Raw genomic sequence first — 16650 nt, 5'->3', positions numbered from 1 at the left:
CATTAATGGAAAGAAAAAAGACCTATATAACATCCATGGGTAGCAATATAAAATGTATTCAAACTTTTATTAAATCTAGATGATGAGTAAATATATTGCTTTACCTCATTTTCAAAATAGAGACTTTCCAAAAATAGATTCACAGACCCAAACTCTATATCCGTTCCTTCACATCAGGTTAGTTTCTTTCCATTTATATAAAATTATCTTCGCTGCCCTATCCCCTTACTTGGTAATGCCAAACCTCGTTGTGAAATGTACAAGGCACAGCGTATTCAAATTTCATACAAAGGCAGCACAAAAAAAAAAATCTAATGTCTACCCCTTCTAAAACATTATTTAAGAGGTTCTACAAAAGTTTTAAAAAATATTTTCTGATGAATTAATTTCATTTTTAAATCATAGATCTACTTTACGTTTCTTAACATCTGAATCCACTGATTATCCAAACTTGGATATTCCGATTTTTCATTCCACAATTCAAATACATAACTACAATTAATTTTCAATTTACTTTTTCAATTATTTATAAAATTGCATTGTTACTTCTGTCCACATGCTGCATCTCTTAAGGATCCTAAAATTGCAGATGTATCAATATCTTTCTAAAGCTGCATTTTTTTAATTAATATGTTTCAGTAGTAACATATTGCTAAGCAAATGTTGCAGGTAAATCATATTCAAAATGCAATCTCTTAAAATCATTTAAAAAATCAACTCAATGTTTTTATCTCTTTTGTAGTCCCAAGCAGTCCAGGAAAATATCTGGTTTGCTGTTTTTAAATCTGGATTACTCTACAACGAAATTTCTCACATAATTCAGGTTTAAAACCTCACTGTTTACCTATTTATGAACAAAACGTATCTAGCAATTTAAATATTGGAAATGAAATTCCACGTAATATATCTAGAATTTAAAACTTGTCAAGAATTCAGAGGTGTTGCACACTTAGTCTTCAAACGGATCCAAAAAGGGGAATATTAATTATTTTTCTTCTAGAAGAATGCAATATTAAAATATGTTAAAAATATATTAAAATATTAATTATATTAAAACAAAATCCCATTGATATACAGTAGTTTAAACTCAGATAGCATCCATTCTCCCCGCTAAAGATGGATGACCAATAAATATAAATAAATAGTAAAGTAAAAATAAATAATATCATAGTAAGAAAACTTCAATTTGGCCAAGAAAATTTGAAGGCCTTTACCTTGTCATGTTTCCTTATTTATTTAAAATCAGAAGGCGTCTAGCTGCACCTTTTCAGACTAACAAATATGATTAAAAAGTAGAAGCTATCAAGAGCTTTAATTCAACTCATTACAGGCATGTGAAATTTATTGTGTCATTTGGTAAATTTGTTAGCCTGAAAAATATTTGGCTAGCATACTGGTTGGGGAATTCTGGGAGTTGAAATCCACGCCTCTTAAAGTTGTTGAGAAGAGAAACACTGGTGTAAAGTTTCCGTTTTATTATAAGATTTAACACTGAAATTCCCCTTAAAGTTCACACTAACCTTGAGGTAATCTTAATCTGATAACATTAATCTTGCCCCAGTGTTTGCTAAAGCATAACATAGTTATGGGTAAGATGAATTAAAAAAGTAGACAGATTTAGTGAGATGTACAGTATCCACAGCTCTCAGTCAAGATATTCAAATGAAGCTTCTAGTTGTAAAGGCAGTCTATCTTCAAGTGTTGAATATGGACAGTATTCTCACAAGTAGCTAGAGGCAAAATAATATATATAAAATTGGAACTTGAAAGTCCATAGAATACACTTTTTCCCCATAAATCAATATATCATTTAGTTCTATTTGTAAATCTATATTAATATGTATTCCTTAGTTTGCCAATGGCAAAGAAATCCCTGTTTGGATATTTAAGCACTTTTTTCTCTTCTAATTTTCCCCAATTTAGTCCTATACAATTGTAAACCACTTGGAACTTTTTAGAAACTGAGAGGTCAATAAATCACAAGGATAAATATAGGAATATATTTAAAATATTATGAATTAAAACTGCTGAAACAGAAACAACTCTATAATTATTCATTTGAAGGAGAATTATACACATGTGTCACCAAGACAAGAGGCCAGGATATCTTTGTTTCGTTTTTTGAAAGTTTTTCACTGTTGAAAATCCATTCAGTTTTTTTTCTCAGTTTCAGATATTGTGAATGTGTTCAACTTGATGAACATAAGAATTTTTAAATGTACATATGCTTGAAAACTACATTTTAAATATTATTTTCCATGTGCATATTGTATGTGCCTCTGTGTTTCTATTTATCAGTCAAAATGGGAATTTTTAAAAATTACAAATCATGATTGTATAGGTCAGTGATGGCGAATCTTTTAGAGATCTGAGTGCCCAAACTGCAACCCAAAACCCACTTATTTATCACCGGGTGCCAGGTGGGCGTAGTCCGCCAGGTGGGCATGGCTGTGGTGGTCATGGCAGATTAGGTGGGTGTGGCCAAGGTGGGTGTGATCAACTCAATGATGCTCGTGGGAAGGGATGCTTATGGGGGCCGGGCAGGGTTGGGGAGATCCAGGGGGTCTCTGGGAGGTGTGGCGGTGGGCAAAAGGCTCATCCTGCGGGGTGAGGCGAGGCAAGGCGAGGCAGGGCGGGGGTGCCATTTTCACAGGGCAAGGTGAGGCAGGGGCTGGGGCGGCTGCTGCCTGACACCATTGGCCCCCGCACACAGAGGCCAGTGAGCACATGGGTGCTGGGATACATCCAGCCATGTGGGACCTCGGCAAGTTAGTGGGCAGCTGGTTGAAGAGGGACGGTTGCCATCTCCAGAGCATGGCGCATGTGCCCACAGAGAGGACTCTGAGTGCCGCCTCTGGCACACGTGCCATAGGTTCGCCACCAGTGGTATAGGTTAGTTCAAAAATGCAAAATAGGCCCAGGTTTGAGTCCCCACTTCAGACACCGAAGGTGCTTGGCTGAATTTGGCCAATCTTTACTTCCCTCTCAACCCAACAGCCAATCAGGTATAGTGGGAGGTGCTGGACTAGGAGCAGGGAGACTCAGGTTCCAACCCCTCCCCTTAGTCACAGAAGCTCATTGGCTGAATCTGGACCAGCCCCTACCTCTCAGCCCAAAAGCCCATGTGGCTGACTTCCAGTCCAGTCTACCTTACAGGGTTGTTGCTGTGGGGATAAAACAGTGTTGGATCACATGAAACTCTGGAAAAGATATAAAGCTTAGCTAATAAATAAGATCACCAAAGGGAAATATAATGTTGCTTCAAGCAAAGCTCATTTTTGGAGGACAATTGGCACATATGCATAGCATTTCAAGGGTGCTTCCAGCCCCTAAACCTTGGTCTTATGAATGGGTCAGCCCTAATTATTGGATAATTTCTTCTTTGGAACTAAATGCCTTAAAGTAGTGGAAGATAAATATTTGATTACAAAAACGTTTGAAGAACATGTAGGGTGTGTGTGTGTGTGTGTGTGTGTGTGTGTGTGTGAAGTCTGAAAGCCATGGGCCAGCAATGGCTTTGCTTTCTAATTCAATCAATCATGCCATTTCAGGGTTCCAAAAAGCCAGCTACGGCCCCAAAATAAAACTCTTAATCTTTAAATTAATTCTTACAATGGCTGAAACACCCAGGACTAAAGTTAGCAGCCCTGGGAAACTTTCCATCAATGAAAAAATCACTCTCCTGAGATGGAGTTTTTTCCAGAAATTAATTTCAGGCTGAGAGGCCAGGAGAGAATTCGGAGTTATAATTCTGTCTGTGGGGAAAAAGGCAGGAACTGAACCCAGTTCAAGCAACAGATCTAAATGGGGGGGGGGCGGGAAATCCCAGGTACATCACGTGTGAGCTAGCTAGACTCTAAATAATACAACAGCAGTAGTCCTTGACTTAGGACCATAATGGAGCTTGCCCATTATGGCCATAAGTTGTGATGGTTGTAGAACAGGTCATTGGGTGACCAACTTGATTTTATAACATTTTTGTGAAGGGTCGTTAAGTGAATACCATGGTCACAAAGTAACTGCCATGGTCATTAAGCAAACCCATTGCTTGCTATGGGGCGTTTTTTACAAAAACGGGAAGTAAATGACTGTTTTTGATAAAAATATCATAAATTGTGATCACATGACCATGGGACATTGCAAATGGCCTGGGGACCAGATTGGGGAATTCCATGCTGGTCCCTCCGGGTCTCTGCTCTCCACCCATCTATCTTTTTGTTTGTCATATTGATGCATTTTTCTCATTGTGTTCCTTTGTCATTGTTTGGTTATTGCCCTATTATTTTACTTCTGTTTTGTTTACACTCGTTTCATTTTTCTATCTTTTTATTATTTTTAAATCATTTAAAGTAGCCCCATGGCAAGACAGGTGGCAAATAACTTAATAATAATAACAACATAATCGGAATTTCATAACTGGATTGTAAGTAACTTTTGGGGGTTCCGTTGTAACTTTGTAAGGTCACTAAGCAACCATTGGTAAATTGAGGATTACTTATATCAAATTTTCGTCAGCCAGCCCCCAGATTTGAATTATAATCTGATTTTGAGGGAGACACAATTGAAGGCAGTGGCCCACATTGTAAAAAAATTTCTTAAGAGAATTTTAATATCTCTCCAGGGCCTGGCATGGATATTTTAATTTTAATTTATTTATTATTGAATTTATGCCCTGCCTTTCTGTCTATCCAACACTTACAACTCTTTATTTTGGAACTTATATTTATACATGCATGGATTTAACATATTTATACTTGCTTATCCATCTTGCCCGGATTTAAAAAATAATAATTTAAAAATGATACAGATGCAAAATGCATCACTTTAAATGTATATTCATATCTCTTTACCTAAAGGCTACAAACTGTTTCTGGTAGTGTGGGCATTTCACAATAATTTTAGGAGAAGGTATTGGTTTGTACAGTGTTGATGAAGATGAATTTGTGATTTCTGGAAAACAAACTGCTCTCTGGTCAAAACATAATGTTGCTTATTGGTTTCAATGGGTTCAAGGACTGTCCTTCTGACAGTTTTAGCGGATTAACCAATAACATTAAAGGATTTCAAAGAAGTCAAAATAAATGTAGAGAAAATTCTATTGAACAACTGTACTCATAACCTAGACTGGTGGGTTCTCAACCTTTTCTTCACCATGGACCCCCCTTAAATACATTTTGTAGCCACGGACTATGGCCACAGACACCCCTCCCCCACCAGAGTTAACTTAAGATTTAAATCATAACATTTTTTCAAGCCTTTGTAGACCCCCTGTGACACTGCAGCCCCCCCCCAGGCAATCCGCGGACCACAGGTTCAGAACCACTGGCCTAGACAAATCCAAGGCGATCCATTCATTCCTAATGAACGTTAAAGTGATTGCCCAATCCTCCATGTCCCTACTACAAGCGGTCCTCAATTTATAACCAAACACTAAACAATCCTTCAAAATTATAATGGACTTCAGAAAAGCTACTTATAGCCTGTCCCCACGCACACCTTCCTGCTCATCAACATCTCTTTGGCTAAAGTAGAGCTTATTAAAGTGTACTTCAATTTTTTTCTTCCAGCACTTAGTATATAAAAGAGACAGGTAGCTCTTGACTTACGACCACAATGGATCCTGAAATTTTGGTCGTAAATTGTTGTGCTTGTAAGTTGAATAAAGGCTGCTCTATCACCCACCCCGTATCAGTATCACCCCTCCAGACTAGAAAATCCCTGAATCTTTGGTTAAAGTTTACCATTTTTCTTGCTGGCTGAGGAATTATGGGAACTGAAGTCCACCTTAAACCTGCCAAAGCTGAGAAACACTACCCAGTGTAATTCCTTTCCTAATCTATCCCGGCTGTTTTCCAATGGGTGGGATTCTTTCATTTTCTCCTCAAAAAGTCTTTCTTCTCTCAATGACAAAATTTGAGAATGTACATTAGTCCTGAACACTGATTATATCTCCTATTTCAAAGATCCGAGGAGGAAAAAAAAAACCCTGTGGTACTCAATAAAACCTTTTAAAACAGGACACCTGGAAGAGAACTTTTCAAGATACATCTGAATTTCCTTGCCTGGTTCAGAGAACACGATCCCCCTCCATGAAAATGCAATTTAGAACTGGCTTGCTACCAGTCCCAAGATGTTGAATCTGCATATTAGCATTTATTTTCGATGTATAGTTTAACTGAATGATACGAAAATCAGAATAAAAAACCTTGCCTCAGAGAATGAGCAAAGGTTATTTCCTCATCACTGAATTGTTACTTCTCTACAGTGGTGGGATTCAGCCAGTTCGCACCAGTTCGGCAAAACCGGTAGCTAACTTTTTGTTGTCCAGGCCCAGAATGGACTTCCGGAAGTGGCATCCACACAGAAAACTGGTTGTTCACATATTTGAATCCCACCACTGCTTCTCTCACATTATATACCCAAACACTGAGTCCAAAATGAAGAGATCCGTGTTTGAAAACTGTGTTTTCTGGAAGACACAAACGCCAAAGGTCCGCCGTGACACCTCAGACGTATATTTATATACATACCCATCACACTATTCCCTTTAGGAGTAAACAATTGTATGCCTGGGGCCCCAAAGGAGTAAGAAATAATAAGCCAAAGAAATTAAAGATGAAATAATTAAAAAGAAAAAGACACAGGGCTAGATCCAGTTCACTCCAACACCATTCCTATATACCTCTTCCTTCTGTTACAATACTTGGTTGATTCTACTACAGGCTTTATACTTTTTGTTTAAAATACTTCTCTCTTCTTCTCTTTGTGAGGATCTAACCACGATATCCAGAGGCTGTCCCTTCCTTTGGTCCCTTTGCTTTTCCTTCATTATTTCAATTCTCCTCCATTCTTTCTATAACAACTCAAGCATAATTTATAACAGTACTCTCTATATCCAATCCACATTCACTGAATTGTACACCCGCCTAGAGAGTCACTCTAGGAGCGAGAAGGATGATTTCTAAATTTAATACATAAATAAAATAAATTCAGCACCCATTAATTCTGGGTCTCTCTCCTGTTGCTTTATTATGCGTACTTCCTAAGTATTCCAGTGCCACTGCATTCAATTTCATTTTGATTTCTCCCATCGTGCCCAGTTCTTATTTCCATTAAAAAAAAAAAGACGATGACGCTCCCTTTTCTATACAGCCATTCTGGCTTCTTTCAATATATGTTCCTTGCCGTGGACCATATAGTTCCCATTACCATTCTAGCAGTATTATTATCACATCTGAATTTATTTTCATTTATTTTCCCCATCTGTAACAAAAAAAAATTGTAAGATACCTGCAATCCTCAATTTACAACCATTCATTTAGCGACTGTTCAAAGTTACAATGGCTCTGAAAAAAGTGACTTACAACCAGTCCTTGCACTTATTACTGTCAGAGCATTCCCCACGGTCATGTGATCAAAATTTGCTTGGCAACTGGCTTGTATTTATGACAGTTGCAGTATCCCACGGTCGTGTGATTGCTATTTGCAACCTTCTCAGACGGCTTCTGATATTTCTGGGGAAAGCTAGAGTCACTTCATGACCATGTGATTTGCTTAACAACTGCAGTGATTCGCTTAACAACTATGGCAAAAAAGGTCGTAAAATCAGGCACTGCACACTTTGCTTAGCAATGGAATATATGATCCTGATTGTGCGCGTAAGTCAAGGACTAATTACATTAATTCATTTATTGAATCTTATTTTTCATCACTTCTAAATAATTGCAAATGTTGGTTGAATTTTCCCTAACAAACACAACTGTTTTGATATATTAATTTTTAGACACATATATCTTGTTGCTTCAAACTGAATATTTTTAAACTCTAACTTTTGTTACAAATTCTTTAAAATATTATATTCTAGGCATGCTTAGGCCAATCACCCTTTCTTTCAGCCCAATCCAAGAATTGCTTTTATGGGAAAATTAGGAGCAAGGAGTATTAGGTATGTTTCTTGCCCTGAGTTAATTTATATAAATAATAAAGATGGGATTAAAACAAATCTTTAAAATGTATATAAAAATCGGTGCCCCCGTTTTCAAATTCAGAATTAAAACCTCATGTTTCTCTAGGACGTTGCAAAAAATTTCCCCAATCTTAAAATGGCTGCAATCAATACCATGAAATAAAATTTTCTACTTTGTACCACTTTATTCCAGAACACATGCATTTTGCTATTGGCCTAAAAATATTTGAGGAGTTCTCAATTTTAAAATTTTATGGTGCCAAATTAAATATAATGTAATTATAATTTTTAATGTAATTATATTATTTAATAAATAATAATGTAATTATTATTTACATGAAACGTCCATTTAATTTTGGTCACTGCAAAAGGGTTTGTAGAAATAGAATATTTTAAAAAGCTAAATGGTGGGAGACTCGGGACTTTTCCATGCAGTGCACAGCTAAAACTGTGGAACTCACCAACACAAGATGTAGCAAGAGCCACCAACTCAGAACAGCAATAAAAGGAAATTAGAGAAAAATCATGGCTACAAGTTGTTATGGTTAAAAATTACGTCAAAGTGGAGGCCAAGAATACTTCTGCTCCCAACTCCTAATTAAGGAATTATGGCTTCTCAAGGATCTGGCTGTGCCAGAATGCAGGACTTACTTTCTTTCTTTCTTTCTTTCTTTCTTTCTTTCTTTCTTTCTTTCTTTCTTTCTTTCTTTCTTTTTCTTTCTTTCTTTCTTTCTCTCTCTCTCTCTCTCTCTCTCTCTCTCTCTCTCTCCTTCCCACCTTTTTTCTTTCTCATATTTCTGAACTGCCCTTCTCCCTCAAAGATGGACTCTGGGTAGTGTAAAATAAAACATCAAAATATAACACGGTACATAAAAATTAGAATTAGAGATACAATTTCAGAATTATTTTTTTATAATTATAATATTTGAAGGAGGCAAGAATAATTAAACCCTGTTAAAAATTAATTGATACAGAGGCACAGGGAGGACTCTCATGGCACCAACCAGCCCCATAATTGTGTGCTCCTTTGGGCTCCCCATGCCAGGCCCCAGAACCAGGAGAGTGGGGGCCTGCCTCACCTCTGGGGAGGAGAATATTCCGGGGGGGGGGAGACAACAGCACACAAGGCTCTCTATAGACAGGTCAGTACTTTTCAAACCTAGATAATTTACCCAAAATCTGGGAAAAAGTATTTTTTCTTTGGGTAATGAACCCATTAGGCATCACAGCAAGGACATTTACACTGACTTTAAAATTGCTACGTGTACTAAATAGATATTTGAAAATCTTCAAAGGCATTCCTATGAAATGAAAATTGATGGAACTGTCAAACGTAATTTGTTAAAATGACATAAAGATCATTAAATGATATTATTTTCATAATGCAGGTGGTTCTCGTGTTACACTCATTCCTTCGCTGACCGTTCAAAATTACAACCGTGCTGAAGAAAGGGACTTACAAAGTTCGTTAAGACTTTCTAATAAGCGGTTTTGTGTAATGAAGGAAAAAATTGCGTAAGTATTGGTATAGGTTTATTTGTTTATTTGCTTATTTATTAAATATATGCACCTCCTCCACATTGAGGAAATACTGTCACGTTATTAGGGACACTGGGAAAGATTCTGGTCTAAAACTAAATTGTAGAGGCAACCATGCAACTTTTAACTGCGTTTAGCAAAACGCCGGCCTTTTATATTTCTGCTTTTGTTGTATTGTAAGCCACACAGAGTCATTTTGAACAGTGAGGTGGGCAGCATATACATTATATAAATAAATAAACATCAAAGTTCTCTTCCACCATTCCCAATTCTTTTTTTCCTCTCCTCATATTCCTTTCCTACTGGACCAATACATTTACCAAGCACCAATTATCTTTTTTTTTTTTTTTGGTAAATCCTGTAGCAGCGCCTTGTGGTCAGAAGCCAGCCTTTTGCTAGTGAATAAAAATAAACTTTCCGGCACCATTTTAAAGATCCACTCCTCAAGATTTGCAAGGTCCTGTCCAACAATAACTTCCCTGTTTGCATCAGATGCTAAACTAGATTGTATTTGTAAAGACGCCGCTGAAACATTCTATAATATTTGACGGGCGTTTTATGGGAACGGTTTTTCATATTTTTATTTTTTGACAGCATTCTCTAAAGCTTACACTGTTGTCCTTCTTTTCTCTGCTGTGCTGATATTTTTCCCTTACGCTGGTCAAAGACCGTTATCCAATTTTTGGATCCCTTCCTTTTTTCCAATGTGATGAACTTGTCGCTGACCAAAAACAGAGCAATCGACTTCTTTTTTTCACCTCCGCCGCTATTTACGAAAATTTGGGCGGGGGGCAAGCAACGATAGAGAGGGGAACCTCAAGCTTTCAAACCCCTTCCCCCCCCCTCCAAAGCAAGTTCTTTACAGATTAGCGTCCCGGATGGTTTACCTTTTACACACCTGCGCTCAGGTGAGTTGCTGCTCGTGTTTCAGCACGAAACTCCCACCTTCAGCAGCAAACGCTCTGGCCAAACCCCGTCGCCAGTGCCGGATAAACGTCTCTTTTTGCAAACAGCATTGCGTTAATTGCAAAATACTAAGTGAAACGAAACAAAAGTATATTATATTTTGCAAAGCTCCCGCCTGGGCAATTGAGCGGCGGACTCGCGTGAAACACTTCGGCCCAGACTGGAAAGGATACTCTTTTGCATAGCGGCACCTCCTGCTTATTTCCCATTGGCTCTGCCGTGCTGGGTAATTTGCATTGGGGAAATTAAATTATAACATTTACGGGCCGCCCCCAACCGGATGGCTTCTAGCCCCGCCCACAAAATGGTGTGTGTGTGTGTGTGTGTGTGTGTGTGTGTGTGTGTGTGTGTGTGTGTGTGTGTGTGTGTGTGTGTGTGTGTGTGTGTGTGTGTGTGTGTGTGTGTGTGTGTGTGTGTGTGTGTGTGTGTGTTAGTGTTATAAAGAAAAGGCAAAGCCGGTTGTAGTCGGTTTGAAGCCTGGAGTTTCGTTCACACGTGCGCGTTTCGGAGATGAGGTGTTTCCAAAAGCTCTTCTATTAAAAACAGCTCAAGAACAGTACAATCTAAAGGTTAATATTTTATCTTGCATCGAATGTTGCTGTAAGAAGAAAATTGTGGTTAAAATTGCTACTCTATTAGAGTATCATAATCCCTTGTGTGTTATGGTGCTTATTTCATTAGATGCATGCAGCTTTATCAAATCCGTAGCAATTGAATTCTAGCATTAGCCAATGGTCGAATTAGGTGTCATGAGTGGTTGTATACATTTTATCTGTGCAACAGCCCTGTGAGGTTGGTTTGGCTAATAAGGCTCACTGAATTAACCCAGTTGTGAGTTTGTGCATGCAAGGAGCTATAAACTGTCAAATCCCACTTCTAGCAGGTTGTGGGAAATGGGCCACCTTGAACTATCTGAACCCAGTCTTCTCTAGTGGTCTTCTGAATCTCTGTCTCAGAGATAATCGGTGGCTGTTTAGAGCCAACAACTCCGCACCAACTTATTCCAACTTATTTTTTTCCAACTTATTCCAAGACATTTTTTTCAAAGACTTTATTGGGATTTCCATTAGACTAGAGTATAGGTATTTATTTGTTAGATTTATATATCGCATTCAGGAGCTCAAAGTGGCAAACTGATTCCTTCACCTATTTATGTATTTATTTTTGTAATTAAGTCAAGGCAGCAAAAATATCTAATAACCCTTCCTCTTCCTATTTTCCCCACAAAGCTGTGAGGTGGGTTGGGCTGAGACAGAGTGACTGACCTAAAGTCACCCCACCACTTTTATGTCTAAGGTAGCACTAGAACTCACAGTCTCCTGGTAATTGGCCCAAAATCACCCAGTGGGCTTTTTTGCCCAAGGCAGAATTAGAACTCACAGTCTTCTGGTTTCTAGCCTAGTGTCTTAATTATCACACTAAACTGGCTCTATTTTTCCTTATAATAACCCTGTTAAGTGAGGCAGACTAATAGTGGTTGGCCCAAAGCTATGTTGGGGCCTTTATGAGACAACAGTGACACAGTAGTTTACATTTGCACAACATGCTTAGTTTTAAGTTATTTTTTGTGATTGATTATATGGTCTGAATCAGAACCACTAGAGTAATTCTGCTTTAGCACACAATACAAATGCAGGAAATAAATTAATTCACTAATCTGTATGTTGCCCTGATGACATCCTGTATACATAGGGGGAATGGAAGTGTTAACAAGAGAAAGAGAATAGAATCGAGCTGGAAGGGACCTTGGAGGTCTTCTAGTCCAACCCCCTGCTCAAATAGGAGAACCTATACCATCTCAGACAGGTGAATGTCCAGTCTCTTCTTAAAAGTCTCCAGTGATAGAGCGCCCACGATTTCCACTGGCTGATTGTCCTCACTGTCAGGAAGTTTCTCCTTAATTCCAGGTTGCTTCTCTCCTTGACCAGTTTCCAACCATTGTTTCTTGTCCTTCCCTCTGGTGCTTTGGTGAACAACCTGGCCCCCTCTGCCTTGTGGCAGCCCCTCAGATACTGGAACAAGACTGAAAAATGCTAAATATACTTAGATCTTAGTGGGGGGGGGGGTTAAAAAAAACTTTTAAAATCACAGCCTTGAAAATACAGGTAATCCTCATTTTTACAACCATTGGTTTACCGACTCTCAAGTTATGATGGCACTGAAAAAACTGACTTACGACTAGTTCTCGGGCTCACCATTGAGCTGTGGTGGCGCAGTGGTTAGAACGCAGTATTGCATTCAGGAGTTCGATCCTCAGTGGCTCAAGGTTGACTCAGCCTTCCATCCTTCCGAAGTCGGTAAAATGAGGACCCAGATTGTTGGGGGAAATAGGTTGACCCTGTAAACTGCTTAGAGGGGGCTGTGAAGCACAAGCGGTATATAAGTTTAATATTATTATTAATAATAATAATAATAATAATAATAATAATAATGATGATGATGATGTTGGAAGGGACCTTGGAGGTCATCTAGTCCAACCCCACAAATGGCTGTCCAATCTCTTCTTAAAAATTTCCAGTGTTGGAGCATTCGCCGCTTCTAGAGGCAGGTTGTTCCATTGGTTGTTCTAACTGCCAGGAAGTTTCTCCTTAGTTGCAGGTTGCTTCTCTCTTTGGTTAGTTTCCATCCGTTGCTTCTTGTCCTGCCTTCAGGTGCTTTGGAGAATAGGTTGACTCCCTCTTCTTTGGGGCAGCCCCTGAGATATTGGAACATTGCTGTCATGTCCCCCCTCGTCCTTCTCTTCATTAAACTAGACATACCCAATTCCAGCAGTCGTTCCTTATATGTTTTAGCCTCCAGACTTCTAATCATCTTTGTTGCTCTTCTCTGTACTCTTTCTAGAGTCTCAACATCTTTTTTACATCGTGGTGACCAAAACTGGATGCAGTATTCCAAGTGTGGCCTTACCAAGGCATTGTAAAGTGATATTAATACTTCACGTGATCTTGATTCTATCCCACTGTTAATGCAGCCTAGCACTGGGTTGGCTTTTTTGGCAGAACACAGTGCTGGCTCATATCTAAGTGATTGTCCACTTAGTACTATTGCTACAACTACTACCTCATCCCTGCAGTCACAAAATGTGGGCCCCTGGTAACCAGCATGGATTTATGATGATTTCAGAGTCTCAGGGCCACATAATGCCATCTGCAATCTTCCTAGCAAACTTCCAACAAGCAAAGTCAATGGGAGAAGCCAGATTCACTTAATGACTATGTTCTGCATTTAACAATCACAGTGATTTGCTTAATGAAAATGGCAAAAAAGGTTGTAAAATCGGGCTCAATTTACTTAATGACTGATTTGCTTAGCAAGAGAAGTTCCAGTCCCGACTGCGGTCATAAGTCAAGGATTACCTGTAATAATAATAATTTAAAAGAACACGAACATGTATCGATATCATAAAATGTTGGGTATTTGTACGGGATGGGAACAGTATCCTTGAAACGGGCATTTTTTGATGACTGGCATGCTGAAAAAAGAAAATCCAATTCTAATTAACATCACCAATTTTAAAAAAGTATGTTCAGAGCACAAATTTCTTGAGTTCAGCAATCTCATTGTGGTGTTTTTCCCTCCAATTGTGCTATATTTTATCCCATTTTTAATGTGAACTTGCTAAAGTCTTTTACATTATTTTAAACACTCTTGGGTGGTTTAATTTGCCATCAGTTGTTTCAGTTATTTATCTCTTAATTCTTTATTTGCTGTAAACTACATTGAAAATAACTGATTAAAGCAGGGTATAAATTCAAGGATTGCACCATCTATATAGCCCTTTAAACAGCCATAAAGACAAAGTAAAGTTCAGCATACAGACTGGAATTTACAGTCTAGGTAGGACATACATACAACTACAAGTATGTATTTAAACATCTTGAGGTAAAATCAGTAGAAGTAAAAATGCTTGATTATAGACGGCGTTTTAGAAATGCTGAGTTTTCTTTTGGTGTAGTGTTCTATTATTAATGACCCCCTCTGATTAAAAAACAATACCACCCTAATCCACTATTTCGAAAACCTGGCAACTTTAAGACATGTGGGCTCCTGGGAGTTGACTATTAGGGGTTGAAATCTATATGTCTTAAAGTTTGAGAAACACTACCCTAATTCTTGACCCTGCCTTGTCAAGTTTGAGAAACACTGCCCTAATCCAACAATACCAGCTGCTCCATTTGCAATACAGATAGTCCTTGACTTACAACTATAATGGAGCCCAGAAATTTGGCCGTAAGTCATGACAGTCGTAAATTGGGGCACCATCTGTGACCAGACTTGATTTTATGACTTTTTTTGTGATGGTCAATCAATCAGCAAATATGGCAATCCTTAAGTAAATCTATGTATCCCTATCAATGTTTTTGCTGGCAATCAGCCAAAAGGCCTGAAATTGGCCTAGATGTATAAATTTCAGTCATGTGATCAGACAACACTGCAACCAGCTGTAAGCACTCAAAATGAAGTCATGTGATCATGGGGTATGTACAATTGTCCGGAATCAGGTCATACGTAGCTTTCGAAAGGTCCATCATAATTTCGAAGTCGCTGAACGGTCAGTGTTTAAACAAGAACTACAAGTCATACTCAATTTACAACCACAATTGAGCCCAACATTTCCATGAGAAGCAAGTTAAGTGAGTTTTGCCACATGTTATGACCTTTCTTGCCCCAGTTTTAAGTGAATCATTGCAGTTGTAAAGTTAGTAATCTGGTTGTTCAGTGAATCTGGCTTCCCCATTGACTTTGCTTGTCAGAAGGTCGCAAAAGGTGATCACGTGATCCTGGGTCACTGTCAGCAATATGAGTCAGTTGCCAAGCGTCCCGATTTTGATTATATGACCACGGGGATGTTGCAATGGTTGTAAGTGTGAAAGACAGTCATATTTCATTTTTAGTGGCATTATAACTGCAAATGGTCACTAAATGAATGGCTGTAAGTCAAGGACTACCTGTCAACGCTGCCTTTACTTGTGATTTCAACAGTTTGTTCCATTTAAATTAATATTTTTTATAATCAGCACATTTCTCCTCAGTGGTGCAATGCTTATCCATTAAAAATAAAAGTATTTTATTTCTTTCCCATAAAACTAGGAAAACAAGATAAAGGAGACACAGGTTTCTGTTCAGCTTCTATTGGAAGAGGATCCATTTAGCTATAGTAGCTAATAAATTCCATGGGGTCGCAAAGAGTTGGGCACAACTTAATGACTGAACAACAAAAGTTAATGAATACTGATAATTTTAATAAAGAATGTAAGAAAGGGGTTTTATGCAATGTGCAAATATGCACACTCACACCCAGTCTGTGTTCTTAGAGGAATGGAGCAGCACAGAAATGTAAATAAATATTACACAACATTTAAACAATATTCTTATATTAGTTAATTGTCTCATTTCTTAAGTTTGTAAAAGATGCTTAACCATAAATTTAAAAATACCATATGGCATAAAAATAAAATCAAGGTTAATATTAACTTCATATGTTGTGGGAATATATCTGCTCAGTCTTTGCCTGACTTGGCTAATTGGGTTGTGTGAACATAGCCTCACATATTCATATCAGTGCAAGTGGAACACTGCATTTTTTTTCACTCTCTATGCTGATATCCCAATTAGGATTTCAAAAAGTCAAGAATCTCAATCTCAGAATTTTCACTTGGATTCTTCCACAGTTCTTTAACCTTATATGAAGTGAAGCACTTGGATCCTAGTTCACTCTTCAATTCAGCTCAAAAGCTCATATATTTTTGAACCTCCATATATGTGGTACATAATGGGCTGAATTTGTATAAGCTGGACTAAAATATGGTTGTGTTATTTGCTGCTCAGGATGTGCTAAGGAACCAGCCTTTGGCTTAGCAGGTTCTGTGAATCCGGCTGTTGTATTAGGTCACATAGTTTGGGTTTTGTTACAAGAATAGAGGAACTGCATGTTGGGATTGCATTCAGCGTATTGCCTAAGCCAAGTCATTGGGGGGGTCACATATTCAAGCCCTTAAACCATGGTTTATAAATCACAGTTGCAGGGTACATATAATATATAACAAATCAAACTCAAACAAGAATTTCTGACTTGTGATGTTTGAAAGGGAGCTGTATTCATGATAATTCGGATCCCCTTACCAGAAACTGTTTGGCAAAATCCGTTCATTGTCCAGATTAAGTCTCTAAACTTATCA

At 38.1% G+C, this 16650-nt stretch overlaps 1 protein-coding gene across 3 annotated transcripts in view; it reads right to left on the bottom strand.

Annotated features, from left to right (window-relative positions):
* Positions 1-10638, bottom strand: part of MEF2B (myocyte enhancer factor 2B) — a 47972-nt gene extending 37334 nt beyond the window's left edge. For 2 of the 3 annotated variants that reach the window (XM_039318855.1, XM_039318857.1), the window contains exon 1: positions 10393-10638. The gene's annotated coding sequence lies outside the window, so the exon portion shown is untranslated. The remainder of the gene's footprint in view (positions 1-10392) is intronic. The other variant, XM_039318856.1, reaches the window with a different exon arrangement.
* Positions 10639-16650: the final 6012 nt, after the last annotated feature.

Source organism: Crotalus tigris, unplaced genomic scaffold, assembly GCF_016545835.1.
Source record: "Crotalus tigris isolate CLP2741 ecotype Arizona unplaced genomic scaffold, ASM1654583v1 scf7180000021606.106154, whole genome shotgun sequence".
NCBI classification, from domain to species: Eukaryota; Metazoa; Chordata; class Lepidosauria; order Squamata; family Viperidae; genus Crotalus; species Crotalus tigris.
The sequence above is the reverse complement of the archived record's forward strand: the minus strand, read 5'-3'. Positions and strand labels throughout refer to the sequence as shown.